This window comes from Pararge aegeria, chromosome 7, assembly GCF_905163445.1.
Source record: "Pararge aegeria chromosome 7, ilParAegt1.1, whole genome shotgun sequence".
Taxonomy (NCBI): Eukaryota; Metazoa; Arthropoda; class Insecta; order Lepidoptera; family Nymphalidae; genus Pararge; species Pararge aegeria.
The window spans coordinates 773,843-795,907 of record NC_053186.1 but is presented as its reverse complement, the minus strand read 5'-3'; the positions used below and the strand labels follow the sequence as shown (position 1 = coordinate 795,907).

General features: G+C 35.0%; 1 long non-coding RNA gene across 1 annotated transcript; it reads right to left on the bottom strand.

The window, feature by feature from the left end:
* Positions 1-12,118: 12,118 nt before the first annotated feature.
* Positions 12,119-14,603, bottom strand: LOC120624846. The gene is made up of 4 exons (XR_005658783.1): positions 14,544-14,603; positions 13,901-14,032; positions 13,494-13,603; positions 12,119-12,156 (listed from the first exon to the last, which is right to left on the bottom strand). It is a non-coding gene; the product is annotated as an uncharacterized LOC120624846 (long non-coding RNA).
* Between the last annotated feature and the right edge of the window lie 7,462 nt (positions 14,604-22,065).

The window sequence follows — 22,065 nt, the reverse complement described above, 5'->3', positions numbered from 1 at the left end:
AATATTGTCACCATGTTTTCCAATGTTAGAAATACTCAGCATCCGAGATTTGTCAGTAGTTTTAAGCTTATCTATTAAAACATCAGCAAGTGTTGTAATTTGTCCGCCATCCTTAACATCAAGTGTTTGTAACCATGTTAATATTCCAAACTTCATTTCGTTATAGTTATTTGGATCGAAATATTTGTCTTTTTCTAGTCCATGAAGACGTTTTGCTAAATCAGATACCTTAGCGTTTAGTTGCGATTCCGTAATTTTTGATTTATCAAGTGGCACGGTTTGCAGCCAATCCATTATTTCTTCTTTCAATCTGACTTGTTCTAGTTCAGATCTTACTGTTTCAATGTCCGTTAATGATACTTTGCACAAAGCACTATATAGCTTTTTGCTTAACTCTTCAGGATTTATAGGGGATTCAGGGTAACGTTGTAAATATTCATTGCAAAACTTATTGACTTCATCAAGTAATTTACTTTTGAATTTTTCTAGTTCAACCATATCTCGTGCAAAATAGTGTAGATTTATAAATGCATCAACTAGTCTTTCTTTACGCAAATCAAAAGCATGCAGATCATCACCAGCCGTCAAGTTTATAGATGGCAATGTGTTCGATATTGTATCCCATAGCGATAGTCTGTACATTGATCCTACATTGGTCCTATTTTGTACTGTTAAATTATTTATTAAATGTTTTATCAACGAGTCTGCTAAGTTATTTAACGTGTTTTTGTCTATATTGCCAAATATTGTAGGTAGCCAAAGACATATTGCATTTTTTATGTAATAATAATTAATTGTATATTCAAGGTCCGTTAATTTATTAGCTAAATCTAGAAATACCTCTTCAGAAAACGGCTCTTCGGGTGATCCAGCTAAATCTTGAGGAATATTAGCTAGCCATGTTTTAAGACTGTTAACTAGGTAAGCAGTCCTTGTTGTCAAATCTGATGTATTAAATAGTTTGATTAGTTCTGGTGTTCTTACAGACGAAATTCTTTTATTCAGATCACCTACTCTTAAAATGATTTTAGGTAAATCTTCAACATTTAATTTGTTTAATCTTCTAAAAATTAAGTACTTAAGATGTTCCAACTCATTAGATTCAGATTTTTTAATATTTGATACTTGTAAATACTTTTGTCTGTCAACTATGTCCGAAATTATATTTCCTATCAGGTTCCTTAGTTCAACAATTCCTATAGATAACTCTAAGCCGTTTACCCAGCTTTCAATCACCTTATTAAGTGTGTTTAAATATTCATCGAGTTCAGTTTGTTCCTTCTCTAAGGAAACATTACGAATAGGTGACAAGTTTGGTGACAGCGAATTACGCTTTGTTGCTTTGGGAGTTGAAGATCCGAAGTGTATTTGTTTATTCCAATGTTTCCTGTGTTGCGGTTCTTGTTTGGATCTCCTGAACAAGGTTTGTTTAAACAATTCTCGATCTTTTGGAATTAAATCTACCCCCGTGTCTGCAGATAAGGTTTTAATAAAATTATGAATTGCATCCCTTGTAAGAGTTTCTACCAATTCTTCATCACTATTCCTAATATCATTCAATGTGCTTACTAAATCTTCTATTGTATTATATTCATCAAGGTCAATATTGGAATCTAAACCAAGAATATCTTTTAGCATTGTTATAACATCGTCATACATATCTCTTTCATTCTGCATGTATATATTTTGTTTAGGGATATCATTGAATCCTTTAACAAGTTCAGAAACTAAGTTATTAAAAGTTGCAGAGCTTAATCTTTTGTTATTCTTAGTTAGCATATATTGTAACCAATCTGTTATAGCCTCCAAAATATCATCTTGTATATTTTCAAAATCTTCACCACTTGTTTGGATTTCATATAACTGTGAAGCCAAATCGTGCAAATCTTTTTTATGTTTTAATTGGTTTTCCCCTGCTAGTTCCGGTATACTTTGAAACCAATTATTTATTAAACCTAAAATACTTTGATCATTAGTTTTGCTTTCATCTAAATGTGATTCTTGTTCTAAATTCTTTACGTTTCTAGTTTTGTGTTGTGTATCTTCAGGGCCATTAACTGCTTCCTTGTTAACCCATTCAGATTTTTTTTCGTGTCGTTTTGACTGTACCTGGGTGTCTTCGATGTCCAAACAATTTTTAGTAATTTTATTCTTAGTTGAATTTTTCATCTCCTCTGTAGAGTACAAATTAGCAAATTCTGGTATTTCTTTATTCCGTGGCAAATCTTTCTGTTGGCCAATATTTTTTTGTAAAAAAGGTTCATGGTGAGATATGCTTTTATCTGATGGTAACTCTTGTTTTATTTTTTTTACGAATTTGTTTTTTGTTCGTGAATGAATACGTCTTTCTGCTGCTTCCTTGTCTAACCATTTGTTCTTTTCTCTATGCTTATTTTGTTGTAACTTACTAACTTCCATATTCTCATAATCTTGTTCACCAATTTTAGTTTTTGGAATATATGCAAATTCTTTCTTCTCTGGAATAGAGAGACGGGAAAATTCCTGTTTATCTTTTGACCATTTCCAAACGTTCCGCCGGTCACCCTTTATCAAACCTAAACTATTTATATCACTAGTTATGCTTCCATTATGTTCTATATCAGAATCACTTTCGTTATTTTTATTATTGAGGAACTTAGCTGACTCTTTTTGATCTTTAGTATAAAGATAAGATGAAGTTGTTGTTTCATCATACGTATTTTCATCATCAGTTGTGCTTTGGTGTGATGGAGTCTGTTGTGTAAAGTATTTTATGAATTTTGGTCTGTTTTGTAAATCACTGCATATATCATCCTTATTTAACAATGCCTTGCATTTTCTCTGTTCCTTTCCTTGGATTTCATTTTCCTCTATATGCTCAGAATCGTATGCACTCATTTTATTTTTTTGATAGTAAGGATGGGGATGGGATAACTTTGGTACATCTTCAGTCTGATCCAAAGCTTTTTCATTTTTCAAAGCTAACGCATCTTTATCATTGGTATAGTTTCTTATCTCTTCTGAATCCTCTGGATCATCATCCATCTTTATTATTTCTGGAGGATTGAAATCAAATAATTTAACTTTTTTCTGTGCTTCCCTGTCACCGTCTTTAAATTTAACAGTAATTTGCTTAGCTATAGGCACTTCAGTGTTATGCAACTGTAGTGGTGATGTCCCCGTTATTTTTGATTCTACTGCATCCTTACTGTTCTCATATTTGTGTGGTGGTTCATTTAAGAAATCAAACTGCCCTGATCCTGATTTTAAAGGTTTCATATATTGCTTTTCATCCGTAGAGCATTTATCAGCACGTTTTTTTAGTCTGCTTGCATATTTATGTGGCATTATTTTTATGTCTTCACTTTTAATTTTTCCCGAGTCAAATTCAATCCCCTTATCATGTTTATTTTCAAAGATTTCCTTTGCATTTGTGAATTTCTTGTCTAATATTAATAGTCTTTCTATTAATTGATCAGCAAGATGTTGTTTTAACACAGTGGCTTCGTGTGAATCGGTTGGGTGCCACATGGGCAGTACGTCAAGACTTTGAAGTATTTCTGTTTTGGCTTTTAAGTTAAAATCTGTTGCATCTAGTTCTCTTAAATTGTTTGTCAACTCATTGAGTATGCGATCTTGTGTTTTCTTATCTTCTTCGCTGAAGTCGGAGTAAACGGGAATACACTTTACCCAATCCTTGAGCGCATTCAAAAACTGTACTTTATACCTTTTCGCATCGCATAGGCAAGTTGTGGGAGACTTGTTAATGTTACGCGGCGAGTCTTTTGCATAAGTCTGAAAAAAAATTGTATTCTAAATAGCCTTCAGATTTTAATTCTAGGCTGATTCTAGGTCAAGTTCGATCTTGACTATTACATTACCGCCCGAGTAAAGTGAAGATACAATTTAAGATACCTTTACAGGAAAACATTGTATCCGACATGTATTCATTGTGATAGTAGTCTTGGTTAAGATCACAACTGTTAGCAAGTGATAATGCCGTCTAAGGTGTTTCGACCAAGATGCCAACTATTCACTCTTTATTTGAAGGTGCTATATCACGGGTGAAGAACAGAAGCTGCAAGTGTATTTTATATGTTTGTTGTTAGAATAAGATATCAACCTGATCCCCGTTTGTATTGCAGACACAAGTTTTCGGACAAATGCACGCATTACGAGGTGACTCTTTCGAAGTGCTCTGAAAAACGATTTAAATTTCAAACGAAATGGTTGAATTGACTAATACATGTAGAGTTAAAAAGAATACCCACTTAAAAGCGTTAATTAGGCAAAAGAAAATTTCACGCTTTTTAGTGGATGGTTTTGCAAGTATCTACGTTATAATAACCGAATGTCAGCCCTTTACAAGATATTGCTTTTGCAGACGCCGGGTAGTTCCCCTAGCACTTCACTATCACAAAATTGTTATAGGCATGATACATTAGGCACGCGCCTAATACCACCTCGACTGTGAAATGCAATATAACCATACTTGATGATCAATATGATGATATGATGATGTTCAATATCTACGGGGAATACATTATGAGGCGAACTCTCGAAGGATGGGATGGTGGTGTCAGAATAGGTGGAGTAAAGTTGACCAACTTACGGTACGCTGATGACACAACTCTCCTAGCAGCATCTGAGACTGAGATGACGTCTCTACTGGACAGGATGGAGCGAATAAGCAATGCCATGGGTCTTTTCATAAATAGATCCAAAACTAAAGCTATGGTGGTAGATCGTGCAGGAAGGTTGGAGCTCACTGGCTCGCTAAATCTCGAAATCGTGGAGAACTTTATTTACCTGGGTTCCAATATTAGTGCCACTGGTTCTTGTGAAACTGAAGTTCGAAGGCGAATCGGATTGGCCAAAAGCGCAATGTCACAGCTACATAGGACTTGGAAAGACAGGAACATCTTAATCAAGACAAAAGTGCGTCTGGTCCGCGCACTTATTTTTCCTATATTTACGTATGCAGCTGAGACATGGACCATTAAAGCAGCTGATAGACAACGTATTGACGCTTTTGAGATGTGGTGCTGGAGGAGAATGTTGCGAATCCCGTGGACGGCACGCAGGACCAACGCATCGATTTTGAGACAGCTTAAAATTACAAGAAGGCTATCAACCACCTGTCTTAAGAGGATTCTCGAGTACTTCGGTCACATTGCCAGAAGAGATGGAGACAATCTTGAAAAGATAGTGGTCACTGGCAAAGTGGAAGGAAAGAGACCTCGAGGACGTAGCCCGATTCGTTGGTCGGATCAAATCCGCACTGCTCTCGACACCAAAGTGCATACGGCTTTAAACGTTGCTCAAAGCCGAGTCAAATGGCACAAAATCGTCCAAAAAGTTGTTAGTGGAAGGGGTCACGACCCTCAGCAATGAGGAACACGACGTAGAGAGAGAGAGATACTTGATGCATAAACTACTATTATGTGAGTACTTCGTTTTCCTAAACCGCTAGGGTTTATTTTTATTGTGATAAGCGACTAAGACACCGGGAGGTATCTTCGCACCGTTCGAGTCCATGTAGGGCTGAGGTGCATCGATAATGCAGTCGTATTTATATCAAAATACCCACCAACTCAATGTCATGAACATTGGTTATTAATCAAATAGGGTATTTGCCTAATCAATTTAGCAAAATATCTGGCAAATATGAATTTGTAGTTATCAAAAGCTTGGATATTTACCCACTTTATAAAATTACTGTAACACTTGTTAAAGTATTAAAAGTTTAGATATAGTGAACTTACTTGCAACAAATTTGATGTAACATCTCTCGACTCCGTTGGTGAGCCCACTGAAAGTTACAAGTAAATTTATGAATTAACTTTTAATAAAGCATTTTTGCATCCTGACTAACTAGTAGCTAAAGGCAATGAATCTAAATCTCAAATATATAAATCTTAAATATCTAAGGTGCGGTAAAATGATGATAATTCTTTTTACTATAAAAAAGAGAACCTACCTACGTACCTTCTTGCTTGTGATTTGAATCCGATGCCAACAAAAAAAAAACAGGCCGTTAAATTTAAATAGTTAATACATTTATTTTTTTTATTTTAACCGTCATTTTAACAAAACTTAAAAAATTCAACCACTCGTGCTTCTTGCATGAGCGGTAGAGTTTTATGTTTTGGTGAATAAAATAAAATAAATAAATAAACAAATATACTAGGACAAAACGCAGATCACGATCTAGCCCCTAAGTAAGCGTAGCTTGTGTTATGGGTACTAAGATGACTGATTAATATTTTTATGAATAATATACATAAATACTTAGAATATACATATAAACACCCAGACACCGAAAAAGCATTCATGCTCATCACACAATCATTTTCCAGTTGTGGGAATCGAACCCACGGCCTTGGACTCAGAAAGCAGGGTCGCTGCAAACTGCGCCAACCGGCCGTCAAATCCAATTAAGTACACATCGTCTAAGTACACATCGTCGACACCCATAAATATATAAACATAACGATGTATTGTAATCTGTACCTTGTGTGTTTGTATTTTTAGACGCCACCATCTAAAATCGAACAAGCTTTAGTTAAATTTAACTATACATTAAATTGCTAGTTTCTTAGTATAAAACAAAGTCGATTTCCGCATGCCTGTATATTCCCACGCCACGGGTATTGATGCGGTTTTCTTTATCGTTTAGAAGAGTTACAGTTGCTTTTAAATATTTAGAAAGCCTTATTAGTAACTAAAAGTAGAAAATTTTTGACGACCTCCTTGGTGCAACGGTAAGTAGGAGGTCCCGATTCCCGTTAAGGGAAATTTAGGAATTTATTATTTACTGAATTGACTCTAGTCTGGTCTGATGGGAGACTTTGGCCGTGGCTAGTTACAACCCTACCGACAGAGACGAGCCGCTAAGGGATTAAGCGTTCCGGTGCGATGTCCTCACCCAACCTTAGCGCCACTCTCAACAAGAGGAGGCCTAAACATATCCTTCACGACCCTGACGATCAGATTACTACTGACAATGCTCCCTATCAGAACACACAATCAACCTATGCACAGCGTCTTCGCCGGCGAAGACGAGGTCCCCGACTTCGCTTCTTCGAGCCCTAGGGTTCAAACTCTTCCTGGCAGAGCCCCATTCCGAGGCTCGCCAACAAGCCCGCGTTACGCTGTTAAAATCATTAGGGTTAATCAGCTACACACAATCCGAAAAAAAAAAAAAAAAAAAAAAGGTGCGATGTCGCGTAGAAACTAGGGTTCATCTCGGCTCGAGAATTCCCGGGAAATCGTTGGGCTTTGTTCCCGGGAAATCAAGCTCGAGAAAAGTCGAGAACTCGAGAAATCATGTTTCGTTATAGATATTAACGTTTTCTTTCATGTTGATTTTTTGTTTAGTTTAATAGAATATTTTTGTTTATAAGTTCTAAATAACCAGCCAAAAATGGTGCTGTGATTGTAATTTAATTATAAGTTAAGATATTAACGTTTTATTTCATGTTGATTTTCTGTTTAGTTTAATAGAAGCTAATTTTGTTCATAAGTTCTAAATAACCAGCCAAAAATGGTGCTGTCATTATAATTATAAGTTTAAATAATATTATTTCTGTATTTTTTTTTTTAAAGTTAATAAGCTTATTAAGATTAATATTTTTGAATATAATCAATAAAAGTTTTATGATTAATTTGATACTTTTATTTGAGAGAAAAACCACTGAATTTGTTGACGTTATTGGAACCAAATAATATGAGAAAACGTACGTGAATGTAAATTTCTCGACAACCCGAGAAGACTCGAGAAATTAGCCTCGAGAATTCTCGAGACCCGAGAAAGTGAAAAGCTCGAGAAATCATGAACCCTAGTAGAAACCGATTAGCGGGCTACTCCCTAACAGGTTAGCCCATTACAATCTTAGACGGCATCATCACTTACCACCAGGTGAGATTGCAGTCAAGGGCTATCCTATACCTAGTGAAATAAAAAAATACATGACAGTAAGTTCACTTTTTTATCTAATTTTTTACCCATGCGAAGCCAGGGCGTGCCGCAAGTAGGTAAATAATATTACATTAAATATGTTACCGAGGCATTATTAGGACTGTTCCCATGGTAAAGCCGTCTGTGGAGGTTGTATCGACTCTGGAGCCTTGGACACACGTGCAGCTCCTGCAACAACAGTATAAACTACGTCATCCTTCGGCTATGTTTAAGCCTCACCGGCGCCCTTAGGTTTATGTTGAGGATAAAAAACTTGAGGATTTTTAATTTTTTGTTTTGAGGATAAACCTTCCTCAAAACTAGGCTAGGCTAGGCTAGGCTAGGCTACGAGAACTTACAGCAGAACTACTTAGCGCAGACGGGCGATGAGACGCGGTGGGTGGCGGCATATCGAGGAGATTAGTGCAAGAAAGTTTGCATGGGAATTTTATCAGTTAATAATATAATAGGCATAATTACCTTAGCCTTGCTTTCAATGATTTCCCTCAGCTTATCCCTCAAGGCCCTCTTAATCTCAGTGAGGTATCTCACATCGGTCTTCCTCCGGACAAAGATAGCACTGTTCAAGTAATCGTAAGTGTAATTCAGAAGCTCCCCTTGACTGTAAAACAATTTAGTTTTTAACAAACTTCTAAGAAAGGACGCACGCAATTATTTAGGGTTGACAATATTTTTATAGGTAAAATGCAAACTGATATACATACATGTTATCTATATCTATATCTATCTATATCTATATAGACTATCTACACTTATAATAAATCTGGAAGATTTCTGTACATTTAATATATTTTGAAAATTTTGACCGGGGGATGCTTTATTATTGTCATTTTTTATGATTGTTGTCTGTCAATTAAAAATTTCAATTAAAAATTTTTCGTCCATTTTACTTCATTCCGTTAAATTTGCACAAATTTGCATGAAAAAAAAAGAATGAATAACATTCTTTTTTTTTAATTGACAGTGTGTACTACCAAGCATGTATTGTCTAATTTTAATGTACATTTAGAGCAACTAAAAAATCACTCGCTTCAACGGTGAACGAAAACCTAGGATTGGTGATAAAATAAAATAAAAATCGTTTATTTCGAAAAGAAACCCCATATTCATATATTACAACGGTTAATCGTTTACAACGTGAAACATTATAAACTCGAACATCAATCTATCTGAACTTATATCACTGTTAATTAAATAAAAAGAGATAACTTCTTCCCTCTTCCCACTTCTGTCTGTACTCCTCTTATGGAGGGTAGAGCTAAGGAAAGTCATCTGTGTAAATGAAAAAGTGTCGTCAAAATGTATTAAATTAGGATGGCGCCACATTTGCATCAGAGTAACTCTTAAAAGAAGCGCCAAATATAAATATTGTTAGAGTAGGCTTGAAAAATAAACAAGGAAGTATGGAGATACAAGGAAGTAAGGTTATATTTACCACAATATTTAGCACAACGTAAGTTGTTGAAATTCTCAATAATTAACTACTTTAGTCGATAATGACATTAAATTTTTTAACTCGGCATACTTCAATTCATCTACGATTGCTACATTCATACCATACCGTGTGCATCCACCAGCGCCATTGTGGAGGATTTTTGAACTGTTATTTAGCGCATACAACTGGACACTTTTTCAACTTTTCTCCCATATAAGATGACTCTCCTTACCTCTACCCTCCATACATAATCTGTAACTTTCTGCCTGTTACTTGTATAATTTCGGTGTTTCACATCTGACAGGTTTTTTTAAAGTTTACCTGGAACATTTCTTGGCGACGGCAGGCACGGGTCGATCGAATGGTTTCGATGTGCAGTTGCTTCCGTTCGTTACTATTTTCTGTCGTTTCTTATCAACCCGGTTCGTCTGTTGGCTCGATGACTTCCGCAGCAAGGATTTTATGCTCCTCAAATTATGTTTCTTGGTGCCTTACAAATAAAAGTGTAATAAGTAAAGTAGGAAGCTGGTGATTTCGGCAGCGGCCACTGCCACAGTAGTTATAGTCTTATCCCTTCCAGTTTAACGCGCTATATAGAAATAATTGATTAACCAAGTAGATGGGCCACCTGATGGTAAGTGGAAAACTATCGTCTACAAAAAGAACAATGCTTCACAGGGAGCATGCAGCCACCACCCTGAGTCCGTCAATTTGAGCCGTAGTTAGCCTCACGTGCCTGTAATTACACCAGCAACCACGCCCTTCAGACCGGAACACAGCATCGCAACAATGCTGCTTAGCGGCAGAAATAAGCATGGCGATAGTACTACACGGACTACCTCTAACACAAAAAGCTCTTTAGTGAATTAAAAAATAAAAACCATGTGTGTACTTATGTACCTACACGCGTTAGAAGTTCTTCGGCGTAATAAGATAAAGGTCTTTTCAAAAATGTTATCTTACGCCTTATTCTACTTTTGTACACAAAACAACACTAACAATAGAAAAAAGGTATTTAATACATTGAAAGTTTTATTATAACGCATTATCTAGTTATCTCATTATCGGACAACAAAGTTTCACTGAGCATTAAAATTTGAGATATTTGTACAATTAAATCACCGGAATGAGCCCGCAGACTTCGACAATTGAAAGTGTACACAAACCCTATAGTTAACTTCAGGGTGTCGGTTTTTTGTGACGGTGTGCGCGCTTCATGTTAAAATCGCGTAACCATGTGCGCGCGCATTTCGTTACAAGGTAAAATTTCACTCCCGTGATTTTTTCCTAAAGCCGCTGAGGAAGTACAACTTAAAAAAACAATAACTCTTAGCAGAGAACCCAGTTACCCATAAAAAAATAATGACTAAAATGGTACCAACGATGCTTAGAATGCGTATAGTCCAGAAGCCGCTGGACGAGTTCCGCCGAGCTGCTGGCGTGAGGATACTGCCGTAGAGACTGCATGAAGTGGCCCATGGGTAGCGAAGGGCCGTGGCTGAATCGAGAACCTTTGGAATACAAAGTATAAATAATAATAAATAATCATAATAATAAATACAGTCAAAGTCACATTCTTACTTCTTCTGTGGTACATGAAGCGATCTGATCTGGTACCTCCGCAGGGAGGCTGCTCCATTTCGCCGCTGCCATTGCCCAAAAATCCATCGTAAACGAGAAATTGGAATTCTAAAACAAGGTAGATAGGTAAATTAACCTCTGAAGCGCGCCATCCATCCTCAAAAATCTAAATGTCAGTTTCAAACAGTTCAAATTTGGAAGCCGTTCTTTTTTTTTAAATTTTACATTTACGACACCTTTTGGGGAAATGCGTATAAAAAAATTTCCACCCCACCTTTCATGATTCTGTAAACGGCACTGGCTTCCTAAATAATTTATCTTTATCATACTTAGTGCTATATATAGAATTATATTATATCATAATACCCACCAACTCAATGTCATGAACATTGGTTATTAATCAAATATAATTTAAATTGTTTCTTGAAAACTATCTATCAACTAATTAATAATTATTAGGGTATTTGTAAAATCCATTTCATAAAATATCTGGCAAATTTATAATTATTTATCAAAAGTTTGGTTTACCCACTTTATAAAATTACTGTAACACTTATTCTCAAAAATAAGTTCTTTTTAAGCAGGAATTGCAACCAGTGTTTAAAAATGTTTTACGCCCGAAGATAATAATGTGACTTATGCAAAATGGTAGGTACGTATTTGCAAGGGAAATGCGCTAGATTAGATAGATTGCTCGGTTCCGATCTACGCAATCACAATTATAACGCTCACCTGGATATAAAATGTAACAATTCAAAATTTCGTTCACGGTTCATCCACTCCCTAGACGAGCGATGGACAACTAACAATAGGTACACATGTTTCGACGTGAGGGGCTGACATACTTTGATTCAACAAAAGAAAGCTGACGCCATCTAGGAGAGAATCTTTAACACCTTTACTAAATCTGTTACGATGGACTGTTTCATATGATCGCCCTGCATTCGAATCCAATGATAACTCAAAATTCTCGATTTCTGAGCTGTGCTATCGTGCGAAGGCTGTGCTTTAGCCTTAAATACATACTTTTATATACTTTTATATTCTAATTTGAGCTAGAGAAGCATAAATTCAATTCCGTTCGGCAGTCATGATTTATTTTTATTATTGTAGATAGGTAAATGTAAAAGGTTTACTTACCTCTTTGCCGATGTGATGGCACTCGGAGGCAGTTTGCAAACTGGAATAATAAAAAAGCTCCAATGTTGTTTATGATTTAAAAACGCCTCGTGTTTCTAATTCTCTGTTAGAAACACGAGGCGTTCTTAGCTCATAAACTTGTTGGACTGTGGACCACAAAGCGACTCGACTCGCTTCTGAATTCCAAGCCAAACATTACAGTCAGATTAACGTCGAAACGACCCGAGGTCCGAGTCCTCGAAGGAGGCACCCTCGGGTCGACGTCCCCCACTTCCCCCCGACGTCTTTGAGCCCTGGGGCTCTTACCATAGCGAGCTCTCGCGCTCGCCCAACTCCCCCGGTGACGCCATAGCAACCCCTCAGGTGGTTATCGGCAAGTGTCAATCCGAAAAATGAAGGGAAACATGATTAGAAATTTAGTTTTTCTCAATACCAATGTAGAGTTAGGAAATTACTTCAAAGAGTTATATCACTAACTTATTGTGATGATCATGAAAGCACCCGGCATTGGATCAGAGTGGAAATTCTAAGCTATAAATCTCTATTTCTATTATTCCATATTATAATATTAATAAGTTAAAGATGACGATGATGATACCCACTTTTTCTCTACTGACGCTAAATCACAGACAAAGGAATAAGGTGATATCGGTTTATAAACAAAGAGTTATACACGTTATTGTATACGAATTACGAAACAATATTAAAGGACGTATAAGTATATGTCATGAGGGATCGCCCTGTAAAAATATATCAAAACAAGCATATTTATTTTTCCATACAAACAAGTTCAAAACATTCTAAGTGTTTACTGATCGAAACGCGCGTTGTACCTACGTTCGCTATGCGACGCGTACCTAGTAAAGTGACAGGAGTCACTTTTTGCATGGGTTAGGGCTGTATCTGATTTCTTTCAATAAAAACGATGGCAGACTCCAAAACTATTAGGTGTTCGGTTTCACAGACAAGTGTCACAGACAGTACATAATGTACCTCTAAAGCCTGTGAAGTATTATTTCGGTTTTCATTTACACGATGTATACGGACACACATTTTGCCGACCTCCCTGGCAATGCGCGCTTTGAATTTAAGTAGGAGATCCCGGTTTCGATTCCCGGTAGAGGTATTTTGGAAGTTTATCATTTCTGAAATTTCTCTGGTCTGGTCTTGTAATAGACTAAACAGCTTTCGCTGATGCGTCTATATCATTTCTTGTGCTCTTTGTGTTTTTGATGTTTATCAAGTCTATTCTTAAACTGACCGTGCTTTGGCCGTGGCTAGTTACCACCCTGCCGACAAAGACGTGCCTGCATCATCACTTACCATCTGGTGAGATTGCAGTCAAGGGCTAACTTGTAATAGTATAAAAGAAATTACCTGATATCCACTATCATGTCTGATGTCCCACACCGGTGCGATGGAGTTTTTGGATATTCTTTCTGTAGTCGTTTCAACATTGGACTTACTCCCGCGAGTTGTTTTCATACCTGGGATGGAAATAACATAACCATCGTTTTAAAGAACGAGCGGGGTGTTATAAATGTGAAGTGTCTGTGTGTGTATGTGTGTGTGTGCTTTTGTCTGTCAGTCTTTCTTTCTGTAGCATAGTGCCGTAGGCATTACATTTTTTTGTATCTTTGTGAATGTTTGTCTATGTGCATGTGCGAGTGTGCGTGTGTGTGTGTGTGTTTGTGTGTCTGTCCTATGTCAACTCCCTCTATGGGTATCAAATACTAGACAATGAAACATTTCAATGTGGGCTGCCATATCAAGGCAATAGTCACCCGTGGCATTCAGAACACGGTTCCCGCAGGTCGCGTGCCTCACCGGCAGCAGTGTGACGGTGAGCCCGGCGTGCTTCGAGCTTTGCACGATGGCTACCATGCCCTCGTCAACCTCCATCACTACCAAGTTGTCTGAAATATTCATATTTTGGCGTTAACGGTAGGGCAATTGAGTGAAGGTGCTTTGTCTGCGGTGGGATGGCTACTATTTGGTAAATGGAAAACCATCGCCTTTAAACAGAGCAAGTCCTGTAACATGCCGCCCCGTGTGACGTGTCCATCGATTAGAGGCGCCCTCAGGTGCCTGTAATTACACCACAACCACGCCCTTCAGACCGGAATGCTGCTTAGCGGCAGAAATAAGCATGGCGATAGTACTGCTCCACTATAACTGCATGCAATAATGGCTGAAAAATACCGCTCATTATATTTTTACCTACTTGGTTATATGTAAGGCGGCAATAGAATTACAGGTTCAGTGAAAATTTCAATTATTTTTTGCCCATTACAATCGGACTGATGGACAGACGCACGGGCGGAGCAATAGGGTCCCGTTAGGACTTTTTGGGATACGGAACCCTATTTTTACAAAACTACGATTGACTGGTCAGTCTTTTTATCCTGAAAATGCAAATTTACTCACGTTCCTACTGAGTAAACGGAAGACGAAGCGACACAAATCTGGTCGAAAGCAGAATCTACAATCGTCACAATGGGTCCTGGAACAGTCATGACGGATAAACCAAACATCCAATTATTTGGTATAAGTAAGCCGTGTTATGGCAAGGTCCTGGGATCGATTCTCTGATGGGGCAAAGAATTATTCGAGTTGGGATTTTCTTTCAAATATTTTTAGTACCAGCCTAGGCTAAGAAAGTCGGCGATGTTCACCCTGGAGAGAACATTAAGCTTACCACTAACATGTAATAATGATCGTTTAAACCAAGCTATAAGTATTTATAATAATTATTAATCTTTATTATATACATTATCCTTAATTTATGTGTTATATAAAATTAAATACCTATCTCCAATATTACTATCTGACTGACATTTTAATTTTAATTTAATTTAATAATTCTATTTTGTAAAACATGTTTTTATTTAATATTATAATATTGTAATCTTTTAGTGTAACAATAAATAAAGAAAGTAAATAATTGTTTGCAACGCCCTGGCAGAGTCTCATGTACCTACACAATAGCAAACTATATGAAATAAATGAATTATATAATTAAAAAAAAACCGCCTACAACCTACTCTGGAACAGTGTGGTGGGTCTATGCTCTCAAATCCTCTTTCCTATAACGCTGCCTGTGCTTAGCTTCTTGTTTTTCTGGAGCCCTAGTACTTATGAGTTAAATAAAGGTACCATTAGCTGCCTTGGTCTAGTGGTTAGCAGTGGGACATCAACAGGATGATGATGATAAAAATAAATAAGGTAGCAACAGTTTACCTACTTACATTATATATTCATAAAAAATTTAACTTTTTTACCAAATGACCTTTAAATCAGCTTAACCTAAAACATATTAAATGTTGACTGAATTTTGCAATAGAATTTTTCGAATAAAAACCAAAATGATATTTTTAGTTTCATGGCAGAAGAATGTCTAAATGTTTTGTCAAGAAGAAATAGAAATGACACTGATCCTCCACCTCTATTTTAGTCTATTATATTCATTGCTTCTTAAAAAACTGTCTTTCGACGAGAATTCTCCTCCGAAACGGTTTCACCGATTGTTATGATTTTTTTTGCATATTCCGTAGGTCTATGAATCGATCGCAATCTAATTTTTTACCGTTAAATTATAAGGTTTACACACCCCTAAAAATTTTTTTATTTATTTTATATCCCAATATATTTAAAAAAAAACGAAATAAGCGCGAACGATGTCGCAGGCAACAGCTATTAGGCATATTATAAATGTGAGTGTTTTTGTTTGTTTGTTGGTTTGGCCTTCACGCCCTAACTAATCAACTACTTAATTTGATCTTTGGCAAAGAGTTAGTTGAAAGGACGCAGAGGTAGAAGGGAGGTGGTTTAGCGGTAGCCTGTATAGGATACATTTTATCACAGAAAAACAAACGGTTCTCACGGATTTTGTAAGAAACCGTAAACGTTAATGAAGAACGCGTGCTGCAGCTAGTCATTATAATAGATTATTTCTGGTGAGTGATAAATGAGGATATTTCATTTAGGTACTATTACTATTAGCCGTCAGAAGAAAATTAAATTGGTATGTATCAAGTTTTGAGAACTCAAATTCCGAGAATGATATCCGGGAAAAATATCCATTAATTAACTGTTTAACGAGCGGGGTCCTTGTATATATGTATATGTAAGCGTTGACTGGGTTAATTGACCTCTCGTGTTCAATCTCAAAGTCAACAAAGCGACAGCGAGGAGCTCGTGTGTCGTATAGGAGCCTACTTGTTTCCAGAGATCTAATACGTCGAACAAATGTCCCTCTTCTTTATATTGTTAAATCTGTACTATATGGGTATGGAAAATAAAACGAAATCAAACATATTTCTGTACTTTTATTCATAAAAACCATCACAACTTCGGTACACTATGCGTTTAGGGACTCTCGTATAAGGCAAAAGCTATTTTATATCTCCAAACATTGCAACATTTAAACTCTTTTAAGACATTAAAATATATCTATCACACAATATGCTTTCTCGTTTAATCTTATAGCTAGAGAGATGGTGGCTGATAAAATAATGTCCGTTTTATAACCCATTGAATCCGACGAAAGCACGAAGCAACGAATTTCGCGAGAAGTTTATCGTTGTCATGCGCAATCGTTGTATATGTTTTCGTTCTTCCAATTTTCGTTGCTTCGTGATTTCGTCATAAAATAATAATTCGTTATAGTATATTATATATCTGAGCTGCATTATTTCAAAATCATGACCTCTCAACTGAAAACTGTTATTATATGACCGACTTAAACTTTACTTTTTATTTTCTAATCTTAGCCCATCTATAATACATTCAGATTCTATTACTGTTTCAGAAGGCAAATTTTTGCACAATCTATTAAAAATAAGAAGACGTCAAGAAATTCAGCATTTGCTCAATTAGCCAAGTAATGTTGCTGTAAGTTCATTTACATAAAAATTGACACAATTGTTAATGATTTTGCAAACTTACATAAATGACACTGTTCTTGAAAACTAACACAAATGTCACTGTCCTAGAAAACTGACATAAATGTCACGACACTTATTGAAAACTGGCATAAAGGTTAGATTATCAAAGTTCGTGAGGGTTATTTATAACCTCTGACTAACAACGAATAAACTAATGCTGTCACTGCCACCAACTCTTTAACGATTATACAATATGGGATTATTTAGAAATGGCCATCCATAAAATTAAATAAAACCTTTAAAGATGAGTTAGAAACAATGCTTAGGTACTATAAAAACGTCAAACTTTTTTCGTAAAGAGATTTGAAATAATAAATGTAAGAAACTATCCCTAATTTCAAATTGAAATAAAAACGTATTAATGTTTTATTAGATTAATGGTATTTAATCATCATCTTTACAAATACTACGACATTGAGTTGCAGCATTCAAGAAGCTAAGGTTCTTAGATTATGCGGTATCGGAGGACCATAGCAGAGACCAATCTTTAATGTTGATACGATTCCGGATAAACGTTATCGAAAATACATAAACACACACATGTACATGGTGGTAGAAGTTTCGTGCGCCTTACAATATTATACCGATAAAACAAACATACATACGGATATATAAATAGGCAAAAGGATCGTAAAATCAATAAATAGGTTTTAAATTAAATCTAAGGATTAATTTTGCTTCATAAAGAGTAGGAAGATAAAATTATAAAATACTATCCCAAATAAAGTGGCATAACTTGAAAAAAAACTAACTAAAAAAAATGATTTCTAACTCAGAGATTAATTTATTGAGACTTACACAGATTCATTATATTTATTGAGATTTTGTACATATTTTCTTTTACTATATTTAAACGAGAATTATTAATTACAAATATCAGGTTTCCAGGGATAAATAATAACAATTTGTAATACTACTACTAGATGTTTTCTGAGACGTATACGAGAGTTTATATGCAGATATCAATTAAATTTTATGTAGAGATTTAATATATTTTATTGAGATTTCATAATTGATATTCAACAATTTTTTTTTGAGATTTCATTATTGTTACCAATTATTATGATTGAGATCTACATAATTTAGCAAGTAAATGGCTGATTTCATAATATTATTCATCAGAAATCTAAATAATATACGGTAGTAGAAGTACGAAAAGCAGCGTGACTTTGTTTCCACGTAGGAAGCTTCTTTTTGCTTCTTCGCTTTAAGGTATTGTTTCGCGAAGTTGGGTGCTTTAAACTGGCCGGTGCAAATTGTGCTACGTTCCACGATAAATATTGTGAAAAGGACTTTCGTTAAAAACTGAAACAATTGTTCTTGAAAACTGATATAAAGATCAAATATGTTATTGTTTACTGAGAACTTAATTACATTAATATCATCTCTTACAGAAATAATATTAATTTGCAACATTACATATATTTTTTAAGACCTTTATATGCAGGAGTCTATTACATTTTATAGAACAGGTGCAAACTACTGTGTTATCTCTTTCTAGAAAACATTGCGTAGGACGCTACTATTTCTTTACTACAAACTTCTTTACAAAATAATTGGCACCATATGTTTAGCTGTAAGGGGGGAGGGGGTCGAGTCAAATCTCATCTAATCTTACGTTGGAGAGACCAAGACCCCCCCGGTCTTGGCAAATATCACGCAATTTTTTTTCTGATTGAAACAAAAAAAAATTATACTATTTTGGCCCATTTAATCCAGATTGTACATGCTTAAGATTTTATCTTAAGCGTAATCGTAATACGATTAAGATCATTTATTAATTCGTTCGAAAGAAAATAATTTCATTCATACTTCGACGTTTTAGAGTAGATATTCTTTTTTTAATCACAGTAGTTACGATTTAAGTATTCTATTGTTAAATTTTTATTACACTTATAATTAAACTCTCAGCAATATTGATTACTAGTCTTGAATAGTCGTAAATAAAAGCATGAAGCAAATTAGTTTTTTTCTTATTACAATAACAATCCAACGCGTTTACGTAAGAAACTCACATTTTGAAAAATCTCACGTGAGATTGGGGGATGGGGGAGGGGGTTGAATGAAATCTCACGACATCTCACCAGGGGGGAGGGAGGGGCAGAAAATTTAAAAAAACACCTCATGTAATTTATGGACGCCCCCTAAACTGAACGGTAAACTATAAATTTTAGTCAAATTCTTCGATGAAAAACCGTTACTTATTCAACTGAAATATGAAAAAAGTAGTTTTGCCACATTTTTTTGTATTTGACCAGAGTTACGATGACAATTGTTAAAAGCAACAATCCACAATCATAAACCTTTGCACTTTGCAGCTTTTCAATCATTTCTCTTACCTTATTATTTAGGTTGTCTATGTATAATAATATATTCGAAGTATAATCTAATATCTATACTTATACAACAATTGAGATAGATCTAAAATGGCCGAATTATTATACAATTATGTAATTTCACTCGATCAGGTCCCTCACATAGGTTACTAGGAAACTATGTTTCCGATAAATATAATTAATAATACATATTATATATGGTGGAATAACACACAGACGTTTTAAAATCTATTATAACATATTTTGTTATTCATCTAAGTTCAGCGTTCTACTTGGTCAATAAAAACTTTACGTTATATCGTTTAACTATCTGTGAGGGTTATATACTCAAAAATTATATACTGACAAAAGTCAGTAATAAACTATTATCTTCTTTTTTTCGTATTTGCTGTTCGTGAAATAATTAAATATATATGTATTTAACTGAAATATATTTAAATCTAACAATGTTTTGCTTTATATATAACGTAATAAAGTGAACATGTAACAATTGGAAAAAGATTTTCGTTTTCAGTGTTATAAAATATTTTAAAACATTTGTTTGGGACCACCAGACGTTTATATACGTCATTTTATTATATATCTCTATTCTATATTAACTTACACTCGAACTAGAAGTCCATAAAATAATTGAAAAATACTAGGCCACAGAATAATGACAAGTGACAACTGCATACTGCATTCATATGAGTTGGGCCACACATTCTAAATTTGTTACTTCATTAAACTCAATAAAATATTCAGTAAAGATGCCGTTAGAGCAACCACATGTACTTATGTCAAAATATTAGTATAACATGCAAACTGTCAGCCGCGAAAAATAGTTATATTACACTTTAAAGATCAATGTTGTATGTTCGAATCAGAAATGTGGAGATTCATAGTTTTTGCAAAGATATTGCAAAGAACGGATTAGATAATCAATACTAGATCGGCAACCCCGCACTAGATAACGCAACTATAGCAGTCTCCCAACAAGGCGGAGAATCAACCTCAACCGAATCGCAATTTCGCAAAATCAGTAATACCTTTTTGAAGTTATACTTCCAAAAGGTATTTTTATGTATATAAATTGTATATTATATGGTTTAGCGGCGATAGGAAAAAATCATGGGAGTGAAATTTTACGATGTAACGAAATGCGCGCGCACATGGTTACACGATTTTAACAGGATGAAGGTGGTTGCGAAACCGAGTGAGAGGGTAATACATCGTCCGATAGCTCAGTTTTTGTGAAATAGCCGACATTTTATTTTCAAAAAAAGGTTTGACAGTGTACACTTTCAATTGTCAGAGTCTGCCGGCTCATTCCGGTGATTTTATTAATTCAATTGTGCGAGAAATCTCAAATTTTAATATTCAGTGAAACTTTGTGGTCCGATAACGAGATTACTAAATAAAGCGTTATAATTAAACTTTCAATGTATTAAATCTTTTTTCTCTTGATAGTGTCGTTTTCTCTCCAAACGTAAAATAAGGCGTAAGATAAACATTTTAAAAAGATTCTCATCTTGTTATGTCAAATAAGTCACTTTTAACTCGTGTACATAAGTACACGCACGTTTTTTGTACCATAACTGTAATTAAAATAAAAGTAAGCAAAATAAAAAATAATATGACTTGGAATGTTTAATGTTTTGAGCAAATAATGCTTATTTTTAGAGTAATAATAACAGATTGTTTTAAAAACATAAACGCCAATATATCATACACCTTTAGGTATTTTCTTCATTTAATAACTATAAAAAATTAATAATAAATTCAAAAATATAAATTTCAAAAGCATGGAATGCCATCATAATTTAAGAATAATTTGAGTAAATACGAATTCAAAATTTATAAATAAATAAATAAATTATTAGATACGAAATAATCCTAAATCCAACGAGTCATAGTTTAGTATACGTAAGTTAGTAATGAATGAAAGATGATATCCGATATTTTTCCATATCAAAGATTAAGCTTTTATAATATGATTCCTAAGGTGATTTTGGACCTGCCAATGCACAAGTTTAAAGAATTTGTTAAAACACATTTATTAGAGCGAGGTTACTATACAATTGATGAATTTTTTAATGACAAGGTTGCTTGGAAGCATCCGGCTCCGCTTTCAGCTCTCACAAGATAGAAAAATGAATGTTAAAATACAAAATGTAAATTGTTGATGTTGGAAAAGAGCAACTGCTGAGTTTCTTGCCGGCTTCTTCTCGGTAGAATCTGCCTTCCGAACCGGTGGTAGAATCACTACAAACAGACAGACTTGACGTTTCAAAAGTGCTTATATTAGGCCTACTTGAAATAAATGAATTTTGAATTTGAATTTTTAAGTAATTTTTCCACGAAGACCGCGTTTGACCAATGTCCACACAAAAGTTTTAAAGGGGCCGCAGTGTACGTGTGTGTTTCCCGAATGTACCACTAGTTTACTTTTGAAAAAAAAGTTATAATATATGTTTACAAACAAACTTTTTCTATTTATGTCAGTATTAAACCAAAAGGGAAACAGCAACAACACGATTATCAATTTCTGGTCTTAAGTTTTTTATAAAACTTGTGTGTGCAATAAAGATTTAAAACCAACAAACTTTTGGTTTTTTGTTTTCACGTTTTTTAGTTCAATGGTCTTACTACCATCTAGTAAAGTAGTATTATTTAAATGATGTCGAC